Raw genomic sequence first — 26,275 nt, forward strand, 5'->3', positions numbered from 1 at the left:
GATAGCGGTGCCCAGCCGCCGCACTTTTTCACCGCGACATCTTAATGCGGGGCACTAGAGGCTTATTCGTGCTACACAACATTAGCGCTGACATAATAGAGAAAGCTGCGCAAACAGTGTTATCGATGCTAGCTCAATGTTAGACTTTAGTTGGCACGATTTGAAACCACTTCAAGCGTTAATTTCAGACGCAATGATACAACGTGGCAATGTCGTTGTTGTTGTTGTTGTTGTTGTTGTTGTTGTTGTTGTTGTTGTTGTTGTTGTTGTTGTTGTTGTTGTTGTGGTTGTTGTTGTTGTTGTTGTTGTTTGTGTTGCTTATTGGCGCAAGAGCTGCTTCGCCAAAGAGCTCCAAATAGAGGGGTTAATGGTCTTTAGATTACGGAGTTGGAGGTATGTACTTCTTTAAGTTGAATTGCGTAAAGAATGGTGTGAAGGGCCACAATGGCGTACTGCGGTGTATTTACCGAACCGCTAGTGTCGATAAGCTATTCAAAGCTGCCCTACTTGCGCATTTTTCTGATGTTTCATAGGCCTGGATTTCATGTTTAAAACGGTAATATTTTCTTGATTGTTTTGGACATGGTCTTATGTCCGCATCATATGCTGTACTACTTGTTATTGTACAATTTTCCCCCACTCCCCTCTGTAATGTCTTCAGTGACCTTGAGGGTATTTCGAAATAAATAAATAAATAAATAAATAAATAAATAAATAAATAAATAAATAAATAAATAAATAAATAAATAAATAAATAAATAAATAAATAAAGAGATTCAGATGGGTGCATGTATACGCGCACTACAAGAAGGGCGAGCAGGTTAAAGGTCACAGTAAGAGATGGGAGCCTTTTTTTCTCCTATCATCTCAGCGCACCAACAGATTTCGCTGGCAGCTGCAAGGGTCACCACTTTAGTTCCCATTGCGATAGGAAGCATCAGCTCCTCTCCCGACGGATAATTTTCGTGACAGAAGTTGTTATATACGAATAAAAGCAAAAAACTAGCTTTTCTCTAAGAACAAGAAAAATAGAGGTGGACTCTTACTTTCGTTGAGTGGTAGGTGTTTATGATTTATCTTATTCGTAACTTATTAATTCGATTCTTCGGAGGTGTAAAAGTTACCGAAGAGGTGTAAACGTTTTTGTATCGAATGACGACAATTTGAGTACTTGTCATAAAGGTTCAAATCAGGCTTAATGTGCCGGAGATTCTCCTGGGCCACACAGCCGGACGTGTATGTAGCGTTGTAATAGAGGGCTACAAAATAATTTAAACCACTTCAGGGATATTTACAGCGGGTACAAACATTGTACAAAGCCGGCTTATTATTATTATTATTATTTTATTTTTGCTTTTGTCAGAAAACTCAGCTTCCGCGTCGGGCACCCGCGGTCAAGTGCTAACAGCATAACACCTTAGCGCATGTAGCTGCGGTTGGTAATACTCGCCGCTGCCATCAGCATACAGTACATAAAATATCTCAAATTTTGTTCTACCGGCCGCGTACATCAGGGGCCAGTCGTATTCACTTTTTGTCTCACTTAAATTGTTTCTGACACAGTAATGCACAAGCATAACATTTAAATGCCACCCGGGACGGGCCAATACGAAGAAAGTGGAGGTGATCGCGTTAACACCGAGCGCAGTCGTTTCATTTTAGGGTGTCCAAGACAGCAAAACGCGTGTTAAGAATACCACTCGGGAAGGCTGGCTTCTACAGACGTCTTGTCTGGCCAGCGCTCATCGCGACACCGACAAGACATCCGGTCCGGGCCATGTTGGCGGCGTTGTCAACGGGCTGAGCGGCAGCATCCGTGTTATCTTGGCGTCGTGGGCCGTACACAGTGCTCGTTAGCCTCGTCGTCTGTTTCGGGAGCATTGCTCGTATCCTGGGCACCCAAGCAGCGTCTGTCAAGCGACGCACTTAGTCGCCGCGGGCGAAGGCGAGCGTGGATCAGCTTTCTCAAGCCTGGACGCTGATTGGCCGCCTAATCCTCTCGCCGTCGAGCGCTCAAGACTCCACCGCGGATATCGAACCGTAAAGAGTCTTCCCCGACGGCCAGCGGTAGCTCGGTAAATAAATGATAGCGCGCGCAACGCTCGTGTAATCCCGTTAGCTGGGACGACGTCCCACACAGGACACGACTATTGGTCCCCGTGGGACAATCCGGGAGTGCAAATGAACTTCTATACGGGATGAGGGGTGGGGTGGGGAGGGGGGTGGGGGGAGGGGAGAATAAGGAGGGCTTAGGCGCAGCCGACGGTGAGAGAGATTGATATTTTCCAGCCCGTTTTCAATCGTCGGTAACGCAAGTAGATGGGCGCGAAATCGTCCGGACGGAGCACATTGCGCCTGGAGTTGGTTTTCCGAGCAATAAAGTTTGTTTTACGGTCAGAGCTACTCAGACGCGTCGACGACGACGCTCTTCGAGGAAAGTATTGGGCCGGTGCACCGTGGGATTTCGGCCCGTTCAATTAATTTTTACGGCTGCATAGGGGAGTAGCAGCGGTGGTGGCAAACGAACCATTCTATATATATTATATGTACTCTGATGCAAAAAGTAACGCCTGAGCGTGATACATTTTAACAATTTAGAGCTCAACTTTCGAACGAAACTGTTTAAGTCTGCCTTATTCTATGTAGTTAAGGACGGCGTTTGTCGGGTCTGCCTTTTTTGTGAGACCATGAAGCAAGGCGTACAGACGGACTAAGAATCTCGTTAGACATGCAAAGGAGCATGGTTATGCCTGACAAAAATGTGTGCAGGAAGGGTGGTTTGAAGGAACCGTTGCTGTCTCGTGTTGGATTAGTGGATGGCATGGCCTAAGCGCTTTCTTTACTTTTTAAGCAGCGAAATAAAGCGAAAAATCCCGGGCTATCTCCTCTAAGGTGAAACCTGGGAAGGGGCGAAGCATGCCGTGTATAAGTGTATTCTTGTCGCCTTGGCGTTTTTGGTTTTTGCCAACGGAGATGAAGCCGTTACGGGGTAGAGGTATACAGCTTTGCTCTAAAAGTCTCTTTGAAGCACGAAGCTTTCTAGAGCGAGGCGTAAACGAGTGTCCCGGTGCTTTTCTTTTTTTAGGTAGGCGTTACATTCTAGCGTCAGGAGTAAACGAGTTTCCCGGCGTTTTATTGCCTGACTACATGAGATGACGATTACGCCGATGGCAGGAGACGCCAACAGCCCCAGCCCCTAAGAGGCTTCGCCACTAAAAGGTCATTCACGGGACCTGGCACATACTCTTTGTTTCCTTGACCAAAAGAAAAATTAAGAATGTAAGCTCGGCTAGTGCAGTTGACAACTTTTCCTCTGCAACCAAAATAAACACTGAAAGTTTGCATTTACATCTTACTAGAACAAAGTTTGTGCAACTGTTCGCAACCTAGTCGCGTCACTATTTATTCATAGCAGCTTTCATTAAACTTTCATAAGCTGTCTGCAAACTCTCATTATAACTAAACGACGGTACCTAATTGCCTGTTGCATGAAATTGCGTTGAGAGGTTTAGGGGCTTTGCTTATTAAATTAATAAATAAACCCCACATTTTGTTGACGACGGAGAGCAGGAAATTTGTCACTCAGTAACAAACGATCAGAAACTCAACAAAACGCGGCCCAGTTTCTGAGCTAAACCGGTGTAAACTTACAGCATCCACGACTGTACGCAATCGTACATTACCATGGTGTTGTGCTTCAACTTTTTGTAAAGATGAATTGGTGAAAACAAAGAACAGTCATGTTTTCTTGCGTGCGCGATTTGCCGGAAGCCCTAGCAATATTTAAACTCTAAACGGAAAAAGTTGCTTGGCACGCCAACCATTTGAAATTTACCTTTGTTAGCCGCCATCACACTCTTAATATTTGATAAATTTGCAGAACCGAATTTTGAGATCGGCTGCCCGTTGGCAATGGCCTGCTTAGCCTATACATTGAACTGTATAGGCTGGGGATCTCGGCGGCAGTTAGTATTTCCGTGGCACCGCAAATCTTGACCTTCGTGAATTTATTTGAAAGCGTTCATTTAACGCGAAGGGCGCGTTCAGGTTGCTGTGTTTAAGCCTTAGTCATTATTTCGAGTACACGTCGGAATTTCAGTGTTGTGGTTTTATGCAATCAACACACTTCGTCCTACACTTTGTTCACCGAGCATTCCTAAGACAAGTGCAGCGCTTTCTCGAGGTGGAAATAGCGCTAAAAAGGTAAGCTCGTGCCGAAAAGTGTATACACTATGTATTTGTCGCGAGATGGCGTTTGGAATGTTTACTCAAAGATAAACGACATGTTAGTATTGAAACTCTGCGTGCGTACCAGCAAACACAACACGTTGCCGCAGTTCATATTTTTTTTTTATGTTCCCGCAAACTACACCACCATTGCAATTACCGCATTGTCTGTAGCAGGGCACGAGCAATCAGTTTTACGAAGATGGCAATCGTGCTGTAGCCGGATGTGCAGAAAAGCTGTTAAACTGATATTAAGGAGTCTATTACTTTTTCTGGCGTGACGCTTAGTATTATATGTGACACCTTTGCCCGATTTCTCGAACAAACTGCACAGAGAATATTAATCTAATCTGCCGCGTTTGCGCCGCCAGCGTCAGCAAACAATAATTTCGAACCAAAATCGGAACGATTCAGGGAACGTTGGTGATCGGGAGTCGCATTTGGCCTTTGATACAAATCTATTACGATAACCTCCGTCTCGGTAGACCTCTTCACGCCACCGGGCCTCCTTCGCAGACTCCTGCGCGAGCGCTGTCATGAGTCATAAAGATCGCCTGCTACGTAGAGATGTAAGTTTTCATAAAATTTTGAGGGGCGTGAAAAAAAGAGGATTTTTTTATTTTTTTTCCGGAAAAATATGAAAAATTGAAAAAAAAAGACGATTCAGCACAGATCTATAAAAATTCGACATACTTCTTAAGTCGGAGGCCTTAGATGTTTCATGAAACGCGAGAACTGACCGTAGTTGCTGGCGCTACACGAATTAATTTAAATTGTGGGCGCTGTAAAAAGAAAATAATTAAATAAAATATGCATAGGAAGTTATTTAGGTTCGAATGGGACTCGAACCCGGGTCCCCAAGAGCCGCAGACAAGTGTGGCAATTGCAACCTAATCGTATACCGTTCCAGTGTGGAATAAAAATTATCCGGTTGCATGGGGCAGGGCAGGTGAACGTGACGGGACCGCAACCACAATGCGGCAGTGAAGAAGTCTTCGATAAGCGCTCGCTTTCGCCTTCAGATCACTTAGATGTCTTAAGTGCCCGATTAATTTTTTTTCATTTATACTAAAAAGAAAATAATTGTTTCATGCTGCACGACAAAAGTCCAGCAGAGCTTTCGCTCACAGAATCTGCGCATGATTTCACGTGAAATTGATTTCAGAAGGCATTTCCCTCACTGCAGATTCGTCGCAACCCAACAAATTTGCCCGGAAAAGCTGTCTGTTTTTTTTTTTTTCACCGTTACCCTGGTTGAAGAAAACAACAAGAAAACCTGTTTTTTCCTAATGCTTTTTTTTTTTCAAACGCTCACATCTTTACAGCTACGTGGTGCGGATGCGAGAAAACCAGTGGAACATCTTGATGGTAGCGCACTTACACACGGACACTAAGAAAAGAGACGACAAACCACAACGCTCTTTCCTTAGTATCATTGTCTAAGAGCGCTACCATCAAGATGTTTCAAATGCAATACCAACTAGACCAGTTATCACTTCTACAGAAAACCGGTGGACTGGTGCGAAACGGACCCACGGTGTACGTTCAACTCCTCCTGTGGAGGTTCGAGTAACATTATACGGTCGCAACCTCGTCGTGCTTTTCGTCTCGCCGTGAATTAGACAATTATGAGTTCGCTTCGGGTTCGTCGTCGTAGAGACGAAGGCAACGAACACTCGAGCGGCTGGCCGCCAGTCACGCTACTACTCACGCCGGCCGGGTTTTTGCCGACGGCGTGGATAGGTGGCGCGGTCTCAACAACCCATGTTTTATAAACTCTGGTAGATGTACACCACTGATACCATCGACTGCAGCCACGACTCGCAAAAAGGCAGGTAAGAGCGCACGATTCCCGCTGAAAAATCGGCAGCTCGCGCTGCGAGTACCAGCTAAAAACGACCGCTCGGTAGAGTTCCGCGGAATTTTGATACCACACATGCTTGCACAAGCGAAACATCCTTTCTGCAAAATGCACAATCACAGCAAAGACCACAAGAGCCAAGCTATATAGCCGCCATATTCGAAAATACTGAAGGAAATCCGCGCATTTTAAAAATCAAAAATGCCAATTTATTGACGCTCACCAGCGGAGCCATTGCAGGCTGTTAACATAATGCAGTAATGTGTTTTTTGATTTATTGTAGGGTTTAACGCGCCGACGCAACGCAGGCGATGAGGCGCGCAGTAGTGGAGGGCTCCGGATTAACTTTGAACACCTGGGGATCTTTAACGTTCGCCGATATTTCGTACACACGGGCGTTTTTGCTTTTCCCCTCCGTCAGAAAAGCGGCCGCCGCGGCCGGGATTCCAACCCGCGTCTTCATTGTGTAATTTTGCTATCACCGCTGCATTGTGAACTTCTAATTACTGCTCTGAATTTATTTTTAGATGTGAAGCATCTCATGCTCGGGGCTGTGTCCCTCCCTCCCTCGTTGTCGTTGCCCGCCGTCCGCACTCTACTGCGCATGCGCGTCTCTTCAGCCCCGTCAGCGTTTGGGCTGACGTCAGCGCAGTCCACTATAAAAAGAAACAGTTAGGCGGCGCCCGGTTTCGATCTCACGACTCTCTGGCCTCAACGGGAGGTACGTGGCGCTCTTCCCACTGCGCTACAAACCGAGACGGGAGCATGTGCTACGAACGCGCCTTATGTCCGTCACTCATTCAAACTACGTCAAGAAGCTACTGATACAACGAAGGCACGCGAAGCTGAACGTCAACGGAAACGACGAACTGAAAACTAACTGGAACTTCAGTCGACCCCATGGCTGCTTCGCATACTACTCAGGGTTCCCCTATGGGAAAATGATGTAATTTTTTTGCTCCTTTCTTGCTCCTTTAGCTCTTTATTTCTTTACACGTTTACAAGTTTGCTCCTTTGTTTTCGTGCCGCATTTTCGTAGCCGCTGCGCTGCAGCCGACGTAGCAGACAATCTCTCACTCGCGCCAGCGCCGCGCGACAGTTCTGTAGGGACTGGAAAAGCACCCTCGCTCAAGCTGCAGGCAGCGGAGAAGAACGTCGTGCCGTGTGAATGGTCGACCAAATCATCGTGAGTCTGTGATCTAGTCTGCTCGGCACAGGCTGGTTTGCCGACTAAACGCAATCTCATTGCGAGTCTCATTCGCTGTCTTTGAAGTTTCCGGAAGGCGCCTAGAAGCCTAGACTACTCTAGACCCAGAAATAGCCTTCTAATTAAATTAGGCTTAAAACTAGTTTGGTCTAATTGGACCTCGAGAAAGTGGTCCCTAATCTAAGTATTCCAATTATAGTGCTAACATTTTTGCTTCTGCTGCCGCACACCGAATTTACGAAGGCCCTTCGTGTGCGTTGCTTTTCGCACTGCGCTTCTGCTTCGCACAAAAGCCAACTTATAGAAGTGCGCTAAACGCTGAAATAAAACATTCGAAATGAAAAGAACGCACAGGACAACAGCAGCAACTTTTACAACAGCAGCATTTTTTTAGTATCTCTCCGCAGGTTTACAAAAAATATATATAATCGTCATTGCTATCGCTATCGCCTTCATCAAACTAAAGAAATGTCCGGCTGTTTGGTCCACACTCCACCCCTATCTCCCATCCACTGCTGCCAAAAAAATACTGCCGCTGTCGTTTGCATTGTTCCCGACTTTACCGGCACAATATTATGGCCAAGGTGCTAAATCTGAACAATCATTTGTCACTCCGTCTTTATCTTCTGCTTCAACTTAACGGATTGACTAAGGAGCTAGAGGTAAAGGAGTGTTACTCTCGACACAGTCCTCATCGACGTAAAGTAGAAAGCAGTTTGCATGAAAGGGAAGACAGAAAACCGTAAAGGCACTTCTGCTTCACACAAAAGCCAACTTATAGAAGGCACTTCATCTAGGCTTCCGCCCACTCCCCAAGAGCACGACGATACAAGTTACGCGACGCCTGTTCGGAACTTTTGTTCTTTTTTGCGTGAAGTGGAGGCATAAAGCATGGGTGGCCACTAATGATTCGGATGTCAACAGAGGAGCTCGAGTTCAATAGCATCAGAAGTATCCGTTAAAGAACGACTGTCTCTTTCTACCGTAAATTTCTGAACAACCCCCCCCCCCCCGCCCCTACTAAATCTACAGCTAATTTTAAATTTCCGCGTCGTTCCGGGAAAGCGATACTAGCCCCCCCCCCTCCTTTTCGCTCCACGCCCCGGGATACATCGCACGCAGGCAACACTGACGTGCCTCGGCCATTCTATAATCCAATACAATCCAACACTGGTTAGCAACACCTTAGCCCGATAGCCCGATAGCCCGATCTCTACGTGTCAACTCTTGCTTTTCTTCAGGTCGTGTCGGTTTCTTTCGGCGGTAGCATGTTCTCGATTTTGTTGCCGACACGTGGGGTCCTTCAGGGGCTGGGGCATAAGCAACGCGCTGTATCACTCGTGAGAAGGCGACCTACATTGTGGACTGGCAGATGCTGGAGCAGGAACTTTTCCTTGGGACTGACTCAGAGGAGTCTTTTGATGTTTTTAGAGCGATGACTAACATTCTTTGGCAAAATGTTAGATGCATGAGCATTCTGCTTTTTTAGGGGCGAAGCCCCGTAGGGGCTTGGGCTGTCGGCGTCTCATGCCATAGTCGTCGTGACAGCCGTCTCATATAGTCACGGTACTAAAACACCGGGACATTCAGTACGCCTCGCGCTATAACGTAACGCGTACTAAACAAAAAAAAAAAAAAAAAACACCGGGACCGGGACACTCGTTTACGCCTCGCGCTAAAGCACTTCAGGCTTCAAAGACACGAGACATTTACAGCAAAGGGGTATACCTCTACCCGCCATGGTTTCATCTGCTTTGGCAAAAACGCCAAGGCGCTAAGAATGCACTTATACACTGCATGTTTCGCCCCTTCCCAGATTTCACGTTAGAGGAGATAGCCCGGGATATTTTTCTTAGCGGGGGAACTTTGTCGCCGCCATCTTGAATTTTGGTTTTGTTGTTCCGGGTTGACGGCCCCGTCCCCATTTTGCTGGTGATCTCGAGTTGCTTACAGAAACTTGCTCGCTCGGAATCTTACGGTATTTACGCAACAAACAAGCTCCGTCAAGCCAACGTTCCGTAATCGTCGGACCGCGTGTCGTTGAACTTATCGCAGTATTGTTTGGAAAGGGACGTAAAAATATGCGTTGAGTGTCTTGATGTCGTTTGTAGCGATCACAACGCAGCACTTCTAGTGTTGAACTTTTCCTGTGGTATTATGCTCAACATATTTTGCCGGTAAACCTACATCAGCAACCTCCCCCCCCCCCCCCCTTCTGATGTCAAGATAGTCCTAATGCTCCCGTTCATAAGTATGGCAGTCCTGTTATCATTTCTAACAATCGCCTCCATTTCAATAGTATCTCCCGCGTTTAAACTTCTTGAACAATTCCGTAACAACCTTTATCGTGCGGTTCTTTGACGAGCACAAAGTTTTGTCTTCTTTTCAGCATGGATAGCTCAGAGGCCCTTCGACTGTTACTCAACTAACAACAGTTATTCCTTTTTTTTTTAACTTTCTTTCAGCAATGGATGCCAATTTGACGCCATATTTCCTCACTTCAGAGAAGCACTCGACTGTGTTCCTCATAAAAAATCTAATTCATAAGCTGCATGTTATAGGCCTTCCTCATTTGCGGTAGAACGGGTATCTCCTAACCCGTCAAACCGCAAGTCATGAATAAGCGAAATTCCGACGTTCACCCGGTTACACCTGCCATTTCCTAGAATGCGTGTTTGGGCCACTACTTGCTTTGTTACTGTAACAATATTGTCGATGTAATTACGAAGCCTGTAGGATGCGCCCATGGCCAAATGTTTGCGGTGTCTTTAGCAACGTGGGCGCATCAGATGACCAGACTATCCTAAATTCTACCTAGGTAATATTCCTGTGTCGGCCGCTGATTGAGGTATTAAAATCAATTCCAAAAAGCCTGTATCCCTTCAAAGTGCCAAAAAGTTTTTCCGCTCAAATTCTACAACACAGCTTCCAACAAGCCTTTAGCGGAAGTTAATTAATATACGGAAGTTAATTTTAAAAGTTTGCTGGGATAAATTGGTCGCAGTTAGCACAGGACCCGGATAATTAGAGATCTATGGGAGAGGCTTTTGCCCGTCAGTGGGCGTAGATAGGATGATGACGATGATGATGACAATGATGATGATGAGTTAATATACGTATATACGTATTTTGGCGTCCCCATCCCTAGCAATATAGGCTGGAATACTCATATAAGTAACGTCTGTACTTCTGCTTTCCGTAAATTGTGTCAACGGGGCATAAACTTATTCACGCACCTACTCGGGCAAAATATTTGCCCCACACCACTCTCACTTTAACTAACTTAAAATATGCATGCCTTGTCTGCTATCTGTATCCCAAAGCTTACATTACTAACCTCAGGGACTCGAAGAACAGCAGTGCGATTTATCTACTCAAAATTCTGGCGCAGCAATGCCGTTCCTGAACTCATGTCGTGTTAACTAGTAGCATCCCAAGCATCAAAACCGGTGCACGTTTCGGCGGATGAAGTGTCGTGTCTGTACCAATGGTCTAAGAATGTGCTTGGGTTAGATCGCAGTATTTTTAAAGTCCACTTACACCCCGGACAACTGGCCCTTTCCACGATTTTTATCTAACCCCATTTTTAAAGCGAAGCTTTAGTGTTCTTCGGGGATGTCGTTATACCCCAATACGCCCTGAGGTAAGCCAACTTTTTTTGATGATGATGATGAATGAAAATGGGTGAAGTGAAAAAAAATGCTTCGCGGGGCTGGCTGGAATCGAACCTCCATAGGTTCCTCGCGTTATGAAGCCGGCGTCTATCCGATCGCTCCATTTCGACGTGGTCGATGTGAACGCCAATCACCAGGTACCGATTCGCACCGTACACCCCAACCCGAAACGTTAGGCCTATGCGGAGTGCAAACCCGAGAGTTGCTGTGGGCATCCTTGAAAAGTGGTGCGTACCTCCAGAGTAGAACTTACGCTCAATGTGGGGTTGGCCAACGCAGCGCTATCCGCCATGTGGTATGCGGGGCATCGGTGTCAGAAGAAGAAGTAGAAGGACGCTTGGAGCGTGAACTCGCTAAACCCAGTGCTCAGCCCTTGCGTGTGTACGCCTCGACCATCAATAAGCGCATTGTCAACCGTCTATTCAGGCGTCAGTTATATCCTTTACTATATATATATAAGAGGGTTTCCCGCCAGTTGCCCGCTCCTGACAGGCTGTAGACGTTCGAGTCACGCCCCGGGGGTTGCAAAAAAGGTCCCCTTCTCCCCGTATAGTCAGAGTGGCGCTGGCTACCATCCTTAAGCGTCAGATACAGATGTAGTAAATATAAATACCCCAGAAAGTGAAGGATAACACAGTCGCCCATATAGCCGAATTGGTAAGGCATTCGAGATCTAATCGAAAGGCATTGGTTCGGTCCCCACTCTGGGCGCGTGTTTTTCTTTCTTTCTTCCCTTGTTACGTAACTTTAAAAAGTGGTAACCTCAATAACCATCGTAAAAAAAGCCTAATCATTCCCCTATGCCTCCTTGGGCGTTGAAGACTGCCGACCTATCTTCCTATCTTTCTGTATATATATATATATATATATATATATATATATATATATATATATATATATATATATATATATATATATATATAGCCGTAGAAGACACTTCTCGAGGAGCCAGAAGAAATATTTGCGAAAATGGTTGACTCATGATTAAAAACGAGTACTCCGATGAAGGCTGGTCCTCCAGTCAAAACGTCAGTAAAATACTGTTTTTGTTTTTAATCGTGAGTCAACCATTTCTTTTTCGACGTTTATATCATACATTAACCAATTGCTACGAATAAAAATGAAGGAACCGTAAAACGAAACAAAAAGAACCGAGTGTAAAACACCATAGACAAGAAAGCCCTTCAGAGGAACAAATAAAGTACAAAACGCCCCATGTGTGAAGAACCAAACGCAATATCTGTGCGATGATGTAATATAGCCTAGGATGGAAACGACACCTTTTGAATGCACGAGAGTTTAAATATACCCACACGGAGGCGCAAAGTGCTGGAAAATATGTACAGGCATAACACAGCTCCCAACCCACTTAAAGTGCGTGTGCTTTTAAATAATTATAAAAAATCCCTTCGATGTAAAACGCGACGTAGAATCACAGACACCTCTACGCTCTGCGCACGTAGGAATCTTCTCAACTTGCGAACTACAGACTGCAGAATAATCAGTATCGGTTCTTGATTCTTGTCTCTTTAACAACGTTCTGCAATGCTAACAGCAGCTGATGTTAGGAATTTGGTCACTAGTCATAGTAATAGTCCGACTGACAGTGAGAGGCATCCAAGTGGCATGTTTCGTTTTTTGTGCAGTAGGTATGTCTCTCCCCGACCTAAATAAGGCACCGTAGCAACAAATGAGCGCCCCCCGCGATTAACAAATGTATGGGATGAAGAAGTTTGCATGTCTATGCAACGTCGAGACGTAGGCTATGCGTTGAGTACCTACCGATCACACTAGTTAAAATGACGATGAGTAACCAAGGGACGCGTGCATTTTTTGAAGCAATGACTGAAGGTATTTCCATCCTATTTAATCCTCATTGCAATGCTCAATGCCTGTTCACGCAAATGGGGCTCTAGATCTCTTTTCAGATAAGAAACGTCTTTCAAATAGAATTTAAAGGCACTCTTTCCGACTGGTGTGACAAAATGCGGATTGCCGTACATGCCGACATGGGTTCGTATTCATCGAAATGTGAAGTTCGCTTTTTGTAAACTTGAATGCCCCATTTGAAAGAACTCCACAGATACGACAAGCTGTGACGTTTTTAAGACTGTGCAGGGAGGTAGGGTTTAGATCGAGTTAGCATACAGGAGGCAGCGTCAGCGGTAGTGCCATAGCACAGATAACTTTGCGCAACGAGGTATGCAACTCAGCTGAACAAGTTTGGTGAAAGAGTCTCCTTATGTGTGGCGTTATTTGCAAAAGCAAAAGTACACGTGTCTGCCGTTGTAAATGTCGAAGTACGCATAGCGTCGAGGCAAAATATTTGCATTTCACTGCCTGCAAAGTACGCAACAGGCCCCCTTGGCCGCGTTGCCGCGATGCTGCAGTGCGGCGCTTAATAATAATAACCTTTATTTCATGTTCCAAGTGTACATGAGGGGCCGAAAAAAAAAGCTGCTCTTGGCAGCGTGACCAGCTCCCGCCCCCTGTTTACGACAGCATACACCAACACATGAATAACAAGAATGTGCCTTAGCAAACGGTCTAGGTTTCTCACTGTTTCGCATGTAACAATCGGTGAAGAGGTTAGAAATATTACAATATAGTTGGTTAGAAACTTCCCTAAGGAATCATACAAGAGAAATAACCTGAATACACATTGGATTAGAACAGCAAGCGAATTATACATATTAGCACTCATGATCATTAGGCATCTTGAAAAATCAAGTAGAGTTGCATACTGCAAAGTAAGCGACAACTTTAAACAAGCAAGAAAAAATCAAATGAACTCGGAATTACACACACAATATAGAAAATAACAACAATAAAGTTTACAGGAACAATTCATAGATTTCCAAAGCAGTAAGCTTGTAGAAATATCTTTTTCGTGGAAGTCGTTCTAGTGGAATTAGTTCTAGTATTTAAACCCATCTTTCAATACCCCGCGCGACGTGTTTCATGGACATGTTTATTAATGTCTACATTACCCAGATGGAATAGGTGGCTGAAATTCCGTTTTTTTTGTGTGTGTGTATGTGTTCCATGTTCCATGTTCATTAACATATCTGTGGTCCTGGTATTAAGGACTCTAGTGGAGGATGAGAGGAGAGGGAGCACGTAAGTGGCACGTTTTTCTAACAGTTGCATTTTTTTATACGGGGAAATGTTCTGTTCTCCTTCTGGAAATGTACAGTCTTTGTCAAAATTTTGTGGGCCATGGCGACCGTGGCCGGAGCAGGCGCGTGGCCGAGCAGGGGCGCTGCGCTTGCCACTGTCGGCTGGTTGCGTGGCTAAAGAGAGCGAGCGGAACTTTCGCTCTTCCTTTCGTAGTATGTCGGGCGCGATAAGTGCAGCGGGGCCGGTTTCTCAGAGTAGGCGCACTTCGCTTCAGCGCAGGAACTTTTCGCAGCCTTTGTCTCGCCGGACACACAAAAAAAGCAAAAGCAAAAGTTCCCCTCGCTCTCTTTAACCGCGCAACCAGCCGACAGCGGCAAGCGCAGCGCCCCTGATCGACCGTACGCCTGCTCCGGCCACGGTCGCCGTGGCCCACAATATTTTGACAAAGACTGTGCATACGCTGGCTCGTGCGCGTAAGCCATTTTTTCATAAGCGCGCGCAGATGTGCGCACACCGTTTGGCTAATGCTACCCAGAAAAAGAGAGAAATATTGATTTATTGGCGAGGTTAGCTCCGACCAATGAAGGACATAAATACTCCGAACTAATGGATCTATAAAAAGGCTAAGTCACTGCCTTAATAAACCCCAACGTAACACATATCGCATTAGAAACGACAACTTGCGAAAGATACCACGTGCGCTGAGTAAAAACTGTGCTACAAACAATATACACGCCCATAAAGAGCAACAATAGGGCCATAGATTCATTTGTGATTGCTACAGCTGCTTCGAGGTCGTGAAACTCACAACCTCGGAGGAAATTTTTATCGTTTTTGGCTTGGTGAGGGTAAATCTGCCTGGGACAAAAATGGCCGTGGCGGCGCGTGAAACGATGTAATCTGTATGAAGACGAGGCAGACATACAATTTAAAGTAATACGAATCATTGATGAGCTATTCTCTGTCTTATTCATCAGAAGTAACGTATGTTATCTTCTTTAGAGTTTGAAGAATCACTGTTTCAAGGCTTGAAGCGGTATACCACGAGCAAAAATAAATGCCGTCAAACAGCCGAAACTGCTATAATGACAAAGGGGCTTGTAGAAGACGCTGGGATTGTGGCGCTGCTTAGATACTCGAATCAAAACTCCGCGCCGCTTACCGGAACAGTGCCGCGAGTATGCTTGAGCGGATAATTTGTTTGTAGCGAGCCTGTCATTGGGTGTTTTGTGTAAGGAAGTGTTATCAAATGTTGACCCATTAACCCAGCTGGAAGGTTTAGTTCAATCATTACTCCCCGTTGTCGTATCGTTCCACATTTGAGAAAGATGAAAGTTGGAAAGTTGCACTTCATAGTAGTTCACCCATTACATTTACGCATTCGATGATAAAACTGCGCCGAGCATGACGGGATGCTGCAATTTTCAATGCAGAAGATTGCTGCAGTACGTGACCACAGACAAACCTATAAAACTGATCAAACCTTAACGAAAACTGATGTGTTTGATATTTCTTGTGTACCTCTACAGTTTACCAACCCGAACAGATTGCCTACACTAAATCGTCTGAAGATTAATTACGTTAAATTGATGTATAAGGGGAGATGTTCCCTTAGAAGTGAATGAACTATCATTTGTTTGTGACAAAACCAATATTCATGATTAGAATGTTTCGTTCAGCTTAATTGAACGCGCAGCATGAATATGGTTTTTTTTTTTTCCACTCTCTGACTCTTCCTGCATAGTGCTTTACTCATGTAACGAAGAAAAATACGCCTTTATATTCAGTGAACAAATACTTTTGATGTGTTTTTCTTATATCGCTGTTATACGAGCAGTTCAATTCATTTAGGCTGAGTTTCAGGAGTTCGCGCCACCCGCCGCGGTGGCTCAGTGGCTAAGGCGTTGCGCTGCTGAGCACGAGGTCGCGGGTTCGATTCCCGGCCGCGGCGGCCGCTTTTCTGATGGAGGCGAAAAGCAAAAACGCCCGTGTGTACGAGATTTCGGCGCACGATAAAGATCCCCAGGTGGTCAAAATTAATCCGGAGCCCTCCACTACGGCGCGCCTCATCGCCTGCGTTGCGTCGGCGCGTTAAACCCCACTATCAATCATCAAGGAGTTCGCGCCAAACCTTCACGTTACTACACTTGTGTACGTCAAGATTTTTGGCTTGCACATGTTTTATTTTTTCCTTTCCAAGTTGTTTTTGGTTTTCCTTAGGCATATTATGTTATTTATTGACACGCAAAACTTGAAATGCAATAGAGCGGTGAAGTTAACTAAGTGGGTTAGAATAGCCCCAGGCTTGAAGCTGCCTGCGGTCGGGGCACTCTGCAGTTGTTTTTATTTCGGCGGGCGGCAAACTTCGTAGGCTATAAGAAAATAAACACATATCTTGGTGCGTATTCATAGTTGTGAAAAGCCTCGAGTCAGTTTTCAAATGGGGCTTACCGGAAATTTTCGATGCGGTAATGTGCAGTTCTTTTACCCTTCATACAGTGGAGTTACTTGCTACTTTAGACAAATTATTTCTGATAAATGAGCCAACCGAAACCAATACTTCGAGGAAAGTCCCGCTACGACTTTTCTGTTGAAAATTTGTGAGCTTCATAAGCCATGAAGAATACGTTTTCTCGCCATTCATACTTACTCCTTTTCATGAAGTAAAATTCCCAGAGGTCATTTTACTTATCCGACATTCAGCACACTTGCGCCAGCATTGTTCGCCTTTAAAGCAACTAAAGTTGAATACATGCAATACCTAGCTGGCGTTCAAGAATCAGTATTTTCGTCGTTCAGTTTCAAATTAGGAGTAGAAAATAAATTGAGGCTGAAACTCTCACTACTGAGGTTTTTTTATACAGTCCACATCATTCACAGCTGAATCGTTTTTGATTCCCTTTCTGTCCCGGCATTTCTTTCCTACTGTAGTGCAGCCCTGAAGCTGAACCTGACCGGATGGAGTTGACCTTAGCCGTGCGTTTTACACGAGCCGAACGCAGTCATCGGTGGCCCGAGCGAGCCGGCAGCGCCAGAGAGCATCTTTTTCTTTGTTTTTTAAATGCGAATGCATTTCTTAGTCGGGGGTTGTCGTGTGTTGGCCGGCGTGCGCCTAGCAACAGCTGTGGCGCACCTAGCAACCGGAGCACGTTATAGCTCGGGCGGGAGTAGCGGAGGGCAAGGGGAGAGGAGGAGCGCGCTCGCATCGCGGAGCTCGGGCGGAGTAGCGGAGAGTGAGTGGAGAGGAGGAGCGCGCTGGGGCGTGTGAGGGCGCTCGCACCGCGGAGCTCGGCGGAGAGAGCTCGCGCGCGGGGCGGGCGTGGTGCGCGGGTCTCTCTCTCCTCTCCGCGTACCTGCGCTCCAAACCCTCTGACCCCATCATCTTGGTTGGGGACTTTAACGTTGACGTGCGCAAGAAGAGTGGCGAGTGGCTGGTGGAGTACATGCAGACCAAGTACTCTATGCAGTGTGTCTCTGCCGGCTCCGACACGTGCCCCACTACCATTTACGGGAGTTGCATTGATCTGGTCTTTACGCGAAACTGTGCCGCGCGTATGCTTCTCAAAGACCCTTTGACCGTGCACTTCAGCGACCACAAGGCGGTGATTGTGGCCGTCAGGTACAACGATAACACAAACAGGTGCTGATGAATGAATAAATGGTTACGTTGACACTCTCGTCTCTCTTCATTAAGTACGCCATTAATAATAATTACTCGCAGCGCACTCATCGGTGCACCCAATGCATTCGCATTTCCGCACGATCCCCTTCGGGGAGGTGGGGGGATTTTTTTGTGGTTACCGCCTCTCGCGACAGCGCCAGGCAGAGCCCTTTTTATTCTTTTGTTTTACAACGAAGCGTTATTTGCCTATCTCGCGGCTTTTTGAGAGGCTGCTGTTCCCTGGCCATGCGCCGCTGGTGCACACCGGCTCCTCCTCATCCGCTGTGGCGAGAAGGAGCATCACGGGTTTCTGACAAAACCACCAGATGGTGCGCTGGTCTCGCCGCCTCCGATGCGCCTCAAGAGCACGCGAACATGCACCAGCGAAAATTGCTCGTCAAAACCATTCCCGCAGGTGGAGGACATCCAGGCCCGAAAGAAGTATCACGCAGAAAAGGAACGTCTTCGCTAACAACAAAACGCGGCGCATACCTCAAATGGTTGCTGGGTGGGCTGACTCGAAAACGTGAGTCAAGACACCAACGTGTGACGACGGCCCTGAGAAGACGACGAGAGACGCGAGAACTACGCCAAGAAGCCACAAGCGAAACAAAAGTGCCCCACGCACTTTCATCTCAACCCAGTTTTACCATGACACCAGTGCTATCATGAACTCCGTTGTGCAGTTCAGAACATTAAAGGGACTCTGCAACACTTCCGATGAGCGCTTTCAGTCTTTCCGTCATGTCTGGAAGCACTGCGAAAGCTATGGGTAACGCCAGGACTGAGCGACACTGCCTGACTTGCTCGTCGCAGCAGAACTCTCCACCTTCTGTTTCTGCTTTGCTTTTGTGGCTCTTTTAGATGCGAACGCATCTCATTCACTCGCCTTGTCCCTGCATCCATCCGGCGTTGTCGGTGTCAACCCCTCCCCCATTCTCCTCGCCGCATCAGCTGCGCTCTCCGCCGCTCACCCCCTCTCCTCTCCGATAGCGAACACTCTCTCGCGAGGGGCATTGGATTGGCTTAGCTTGGCTTGGCTTGGCTTGGCTTGGATTGAATGGGATTGGATTGGATTGGATTTGGATTGGATTGGATTAAAGTGGATTGTGTTGGATTGTGTTGCGTCATAGCCGCGGCAGACGCACTGGCGCCGGCGCGTCCCCTCACCGTTATGCGCGCTATAAAACGCGGTGCCTGCACCGCTCCGCTTCATCATTCCAGCGCCGTTCCTCCGCTGTCCAACGCTGCAACGTGAACCCCCTATGCGTCGCATCTACACAGGGGTTCCCGCGAGGGGAGGTGGGAGTTTTTTTTAAATTTTCTATCGAATGCGTTCATTGCCTCTACTGAAAGAAAGTCTGACAACAGCCGCTACATGGCCTTAATGACGTAATTCGAGCGCTCAAAGAACGCCTCGACCGGGAAAGAAAGAAAAATATTTTGAGCAAGTTTCCAAGTTCCGGTATGGGCATAGAGCAAAAATTTCTGGCTGAGGTACTTTGTAACTTTCTATTCTAAGTACCGGTTGGGTTTGTTGAGTACTTTTTGAAAGCATTATGATTTAGAAAAAAAAAGTTGAAAAGAGAGTGGCTGGGTCCCTTTGACGACGATGTCAACATATTGAAAGCTTCGCCTTACATCGACTCCCAGGTATATGCACGGGATCCACCATTTCTTTACTTCAGCTTTTATTTCGTTTCTCTTCGAAGGCGTTTTAAATCCGATATTTCGTTTATGCACTTTGGTTTTGCCTTAAACGTTCCCAAGTATACCTGTGCGCCAAGAAACTTTGACAAATAGAAACCGCGAAACTAGGGGTAAGAGTTAAGATAGGTGCCACCTTTATTAGTTCGTTTTGAAGCTTCCTCTATTAGAAGGCACTTACATGACGCTTTTAGTTTTTCGCAGTAGAAAAAAATACAGCTGCTGCGTTTTTTTCCAAAAACGCGGATGAAAAGTCGAACCCTTTAAGACCACACATTGCTATACAAATAATGCTGCGAATTCAAAGCGGAAAGAGTGGGAAGCTAAGTGAATATGGATATTGCACAAGTGATGTTTCAGCTTAGCTACCTCAGCGCGAGCACAGGTAATCAAACTTGGCTGTTTGCTTTCTCCGCTCCCTTCAACTAGGGGCTTCAGGATAAGCTACAATACTTGTTTACACAAAATTCTAATTGCGCTGGTTTCTTGAGTCCGGGTTAAGGGTATACAGAACGGCCTCCATATACTGCGGCGTAGTGGATCTTTGTAACAGAGAAAGTCGATTTGTAGGCCACCACGCTACCATGCCCCCTTCAATGACGCCTACCCCTTCTGCACAGCTTCCGCCGAACAAGCTGATTTGGATCATCTAATATGGGCGTGTCCTTTTGTGGACTCAGCCAGAAAGCGACACCTGAGAGGCGCAGGCCTCCATCCTAGAAGACCCCCCGACCTCCAGCGGGGGCTCTGGGGACCCCCCCACCGCTCGCTTCGTGACTTCCTTCGAGATACGGGTGCCCATCTCTACTTGTAAATAGGTTTTTTTGTGCCAACGGGCATTCTATCGCAAAAAAAAAGGAAAGTAGATTTGTGCTTGGTACGCGACGGTTCACGACTACGAGTGCAGGAGCTTTGTTCAAAGGAGACAAAATATTGGATTGGATTTTAAAGGGATACGAAGCCCATCTTTGCCCCGTGGAGGATTAGCGAAGGTAATATATACGTTTGCGATCAATACATAACTTCTCATTGTACGTTTAATCAATTCTTACAGACAGAGGACTGATCCGCCTAGTCAGAAGAACGAGTGGAAAGACCTAAGGAGATTCGGGAGATGCTGGGAAAGAACAAGCGGTACCTCCGACTCACTCATTTCAGTGACATTTGGGTTCTCTCGTGACCGCTCTTCATTTGCTATTTGAATATTCTTATCCATAGACACTAATTCCCAAGCGCCCTCTTCCCCTGCTCAATGTTCTTTTTTATTTGTTGCCGAGATGTTCGCGTCTTTTTAAATTTGAGAAACTAAAAAAAATGAGTTCCTGTTTTTGCTTTTGATTTTATATTGGAAATCCCATAACAACTTACGTTTGAAGGACAAAGCACACATGTCTACTAGGAAAAGCACAGCCATCTTTTCGGGCGTCCAAAGCAATCTAGGCTTTCGTTTTACCTAACATATCATTTGCAAACATTCCTTGCAACAAGGGTTCTTTATAGTCAATAAATAAACTAGGAAAATTTTGACGAGAACGAATAGGGTGACTAAACAGATGGGAATTCAGGCGTAGGAGCCCGATAAATACGGCGCTGTTGCCAAGAGATTACCTAAAAAGTCGCCGATGCCGCAAGAAAAAGAAGAAATCAACTTTATTTCCACAAGGAACCGCTATAGTCGACAGGGCCACCTCTGCGCGTTCAGCCAGGTCTCGTTGAACTTCCGCCATGGAGTTGGCCCCCTTTCCTCGTAAGTTGGGGTAGGGTTTTGTGTGTTCAGGGCGGAGTAGATGGCGGTGCCGTGTGCGCTTCCAGAGAATATATGATAAATGCTGGTGTAGTCCATGCAGTTTGGACTCTTGGAAGTTCTCGGTAATCACTGGAATCGGTGTGCGAGGGATACGGTGGGTAGCGTGTTTGTCTGAGTCTGCCTTAGTACAGCAGATTCCCGGCGCGTGAGTGTTCTGTGTGGTGTTGGGTGCTGTCTGTTTCCACGGGCTGTTCGTAGCCGATCTCTGGTGTCAACTGGTTCTCAATTTCCTGGTTGTGTCCCACGTGCCCTTGAGAGGGGCACTGCATGCTCAGGTGCCACGTGGTTTTACGCTCGGACGAATGCGTGTGCGCTCTAATTTCCTGGCATGCCGTCGTGCCGGGATACCCAGGTCACCTTGTAGCACTATTGACTTGTATCGAGGATTTTGTTGCATGCGTTTGCAGTATTTCTATGTATTCCGTTGCCGAGAAGATATCTGCACGCCCTCTGCGAGTCTGTGTTGGAGCAAGTTAGGGAAGGCTCAGATTGACGCCAAATTTCTCAGGGGAGCTCCTGTAAACAACTAAAAGTAGTGCAGTTTATTTTTTATTTTTATTTTCCAATATAAAATATTTATTTTGTTCTCATACATACAAACAGATTATTATACAGGCGAGGGTCTCAGAGTCGGACGACTGTAACGGCACCCTCGATGAGAAATGCACAACGCGAATATGTAAGGCATCAAAACAAAACGAATAATCATTACCACACTTTGTCAAGAATAAAAAATTAAATATCAAGAGGTATAGTTTGGAGCAAACACTGAATTAAACAAAAAGACAAACAACGGGAAACAAAAATGAACTACAACAATAAAAAATAAAGGCATACAAGAACGAACACTATTGCCGACAACCATGAAATATGTAATTTTCTATGTTAATGACAACAAAAAATCTTTGAGGCGTTTTTTAAAGATCGTTATGGACGATGATGACTTCATGTTGAGAGGGAGGCCATTCCAAAATGAAATTGCTGCAAAGCAAGAAGTTTTCTTGCCGTAATTAGCACGGACAGTAGGTAATAAAAAGTTGTTATTGGCTGCAAACCTGGTAAAATTTTTTGTCCTTAAGCGAACAAGATCGATGGCATCGTATAAATGCAACAATATCCAGTAACTTGTAAAAACATATGCCTAATTTATAGTTAAAGAATTGATTTTCTGGTAATATCTTGTTCTCACGCAACAGAGGTGGAGCTGAAGAACGATATGAATTACGCGTGATAATGCGAATGGATTGATTCTGGATGTGTTGGACTGATGAGATATGGGAAAATATGCGCTTCCCCAGGATGCAATGCCATAATTGATATGACTATGAATGAAAGCGAAATACAACGACAGCAGGGCATGATGATAAAAAAAATGACACCACCTTCCCGCGAGGGAACCCTGAGTTGATGCGAAGCATCTAGGAGGTTCCGAACCGAAGCGTTCACGAGATTGGGTATCCAAATAACGGAAAATGACGGAACTCCGGATGGCGCAGCGTGACTCAACCGAAGCAGCAACTGAGGGAGCGGCGCGCGGACCGGGTTTATTATATAGAGCAGATGGAGTGGAGAGGAGGAGTTGAGAGATGAGACGCGCATGCGCGCTTATCGCGCAGCTGCGGTAATGAGTAGCGCGCGCGCTATCGCACAGCTGGCGTGGAGAGAGGGAGAGGGGGAGCAGCGCGCGCGCTATCGCACAGCTGGTGCGGAGAGAGGGAGAGGAGGAGAAGGGCGCGTGCTATCGCACAGCTGGTGGGGAGAGGGGGAGAGGTGCGGACGGACGACGGACGGACGACAGAGCCGAGAGCAAGAGATGCTTTGCATCTAAAAACGGCCGTGCCTTCAATAATGCCCGGATACCAAGTGCGGTTTTCTGCTTAAGTTGTGAGAAATGAAAATAAAACGTAAGGCTAGGGTCGGGTTCGATGCCAAGAAATGAATGTTTGGATAGAGAAATGGTGTGAGGTCCGAGCATTGTGGCGAACAGGATGCTGGTCTGCTTATGGCAGACCAGCAGTTCACAACAGAAATTGCGGTAAATTTTGGTATAGATTGAAATCGCACCCAGAAGAGCACGCTTCCCCAACGCCACGACGGCTCGAGGACTCCAGCTGACTAAAAGTACACCTCGTGAATGCGTTGTGGATTTCGACTCTGAAACGCGTGTTATAAGCAAGCTCTGAGGCCTGCATGCGTGACCTAGGAAGGCTGATTACTTAAATAGCAATTAGGTGAGTAATAAAATGCACTTCCGTTGAATACTTTATTGGATTCAAGTGTAACAGTAGCGCCATCAAGTGGCAATTACTGGATGCTTTGATCGTACGGTGCTGCCCCACCATGTGTCACGCTGGCACTGAAGAGCGGTAGGCAATGCAGACGCACTGTATGTGACGGCATAACGTTAGCCTAACGCTACGCTTTAAGCTCTGGTGTCATCGACAGTCACCCACACCTTTACGTACAATTAGTTTGACGTTGCATGACATATCGTTAGGGTCGGTTGAAGGCTACATCTTCTAAGCCTATATCTGGGCCTATATACCTAACGCCCAATGTTAGGCCAAGATATAGGCTTAACAAAAGCGATTGGTTAAAGCTGATACCCATAGCAACGGAGAACGAGACGCAAGAGGAAAATATCACGGCGATTATGACGGTTATGATGAAGATGATGATGATGGTTGGAGGACATGTTCACAGTCAAGCCGCTCCCTCACCTCGCGGTACAGCAGTCGCCAGAGATCAAGGGCTCTGCGCCGCCGCCTTCGTTCGCGGCGCTGTGGCCGCTGCTGCTCCTCTCGGTGCCGGAGAACATGGCGGTGCCAGCGATACCGAAATATCCGTTCGGACATAGGATAATAATGCTTCCGCATTCACTAGACAATAAGGTGTACTTAGGTGTTCTCGTTTTTTTTTTTTTCTAATTTCCCGTGCATATTTTTAGGCGGGGAGGAAAAAACATTACGGCACAAAAGTGTTATTTGTACCGCAATGCTCCCTAGTTGTCATTTTAAAAACTACTTGCATTGTTCGTACGTTTGAAAGCCTTCAAAACAAGGTTCACTATCGCAGCCTAGTTGCGAGGTCCAGATGTACTCTTCTGCGGTTTTTGATGAAATAAATATTAGACCTGGAGATGACCTGCAAGGGGAGGCCTGCATGTATATTTCTTGTCATTTTTGTCGGTCTAACTAATGGCCTTTGCCTCCGAGTTCGATGGATTTGCACGGATCTGTAAACTAATTGCCTTAATTAACCCTCTGCAGTCCGGACCTGTTGCCCACTTTCCGGCCGTTTCGGTCCGCAATTATTTTTGCAGTTCCTGGCACCGCGAGAAAAAAACACATTCTGTGCAATGAAAACTCACAGGAGATTTATTCATTCTCTGGCATTCAGCTTGCAACTCCTTTATCAACTATTGAGCCCCGTGTAAAACCATTCGAAGCATTCCCCTGCGAGCAGGCCAGGGTTGTCACTGCAGGTTTCCCAGAAAACATTTCCCTCCTGCCTCCTTTTCTTTTCGTGTCGCTACAAACAGCGCAGTCCTTGATGATTCGGCGTGGGAGCATGTAGATAAAAGGGCCCGTCTCAAATAGCCTTTCATCACACTCCATACGTGCAGACGGGCCCCGCATTTTGTCTCCAGCGCTCAGATCACCCACCAGCTGTTAGATGAGGTTGCGGCGGTATACTATTGACAATGTAAACTTCTAGGTTCGAGCAAAAAATATTTCGCCAACAAAGTGGAAGATTGGGCGATTTGGTACGTATTCATGATGGAAAGTAACAGCGCAATAAACGACGAGGGACACAGAAGAAATTCACAAGAGGGGTGCCCGTCTTGTGAATTTCTTCTGTGTCCCTCGTCGTTTATTGCGCTGTTACTTTCCATCGTGAGTATCCATTGTCTTTCGACAAAATACCTAGCTCTCTGAGTAATGGTCCGCCCGCTGTCGTTTCCGCCGCCATCGTGTTCTTCGTCACTCGTATCTGTCGAATCGCTGTCATCATTACTCGATGGAGGCGCGCAATTCTCTTCCGTACTGAAGTAATCATCGCCTTCGCTAAGTGCACCTCCGTAGAGCACCCGCGATGAGAAACTGGCTATGCTTCTCAGCGAACAGCCCGCACGTGAAACCGCTCCCCTATCCACATTGTGCTGCCTCATAGTGCAAAATAAAGAAAACTTAATGAAACAAAGTTTACTTATTCCTCTAGAGATGGCGCATCATCTTTATAAATAATTCGCGCACGGCGCAGTGAAAAAGAAACACCGCGAAATTTTAATCGCGAACACCCATGTCGGGCACATCCCGATAACAGACCGCTGCCGCCGTTTTGCATGCCCGACAACGGACCGCAAAGCGTTAACCTATCGCAGAGAATAAGCTTGTTTTTTTTTGTTTTTTTTTAAGTGCGAATGCACTTTATAAGCGACCCCAAACCATCCACCGCCGGCGGCGGCGGCGTCCGCAGTGCTCCTCTATATTTAAAAAAGAAACAGCATCCGGCGCCAGGTTTCGATCCGAGGACTTTGCGGCCGCAGCGCGACGCTCTACCGCCTAAGCCACGGACGCCACGCTGATATCAGTGTGAGTAACGCGCCTTATATCTTTAACGCATTCAAACTACGCCGTCAGCGGCGCGCGTTGGCGACTCAGCGGCGTTATAGCGGCTTGATAACTGCGTGGTGTACACGTGATACTACAAACCCGATGGAAGAGATGGAAGAGAAGGCGGCGAGGCGGTGGGCTGCGGGGGCCGAGCGCAAGCGCCGCAAGCGGGCCGACAACCGTGCATTCGCACTTTCACATTCTCCCCCTCGGGGAAATGCGGGGGAATTTTTCTTCTACCGCCTAAATACACCCACTGTAGTGATCGTAAAAAAATGCTACTGTCGAATGTTATCCACGTTGATCAATCTGCACGGACGGACATGAATTTCAGGGAAAAGGGCAAGAACAAGATACGTACTTTTCCATAACGCGCCCACACAAGACACGCGATT

General features: G+C 46.4%; 1 protein-coding gene across 1 annotated transcript in view; it reads right to left on the minus strand.

Annotated features, from left to right (window-relative positions):
* The window catches only part of LOC144178654 (corticotropin-releasing factor-binding protein), a 93,947-nt gene that overhangs the window by 51,498 nt on the left and 16,174 nt on the right, over positions 1 to 26,275 (minus strand). The gene's annotated exons all lie outside the window — the stretch shown is intronic.

The sequence above is a fragment of the Haemaphysalis longicornis genome, unplaced genomic scaffold (genome assembly GCF_048455015.1).
Source record: "Haemaphysalis longicornis isolate Haplotype H1 unplaced genomic scaffold, Haemaphysalis longicornis Haplotype H1 scaffold_4, whole genome shotgun sequence".
NCBI lineage: Eukaryota > Metazoa > Arthropoda > Arachnida > Ixodida > Ixodidae > Haemaphysalis > Haemaphysalis longicornis.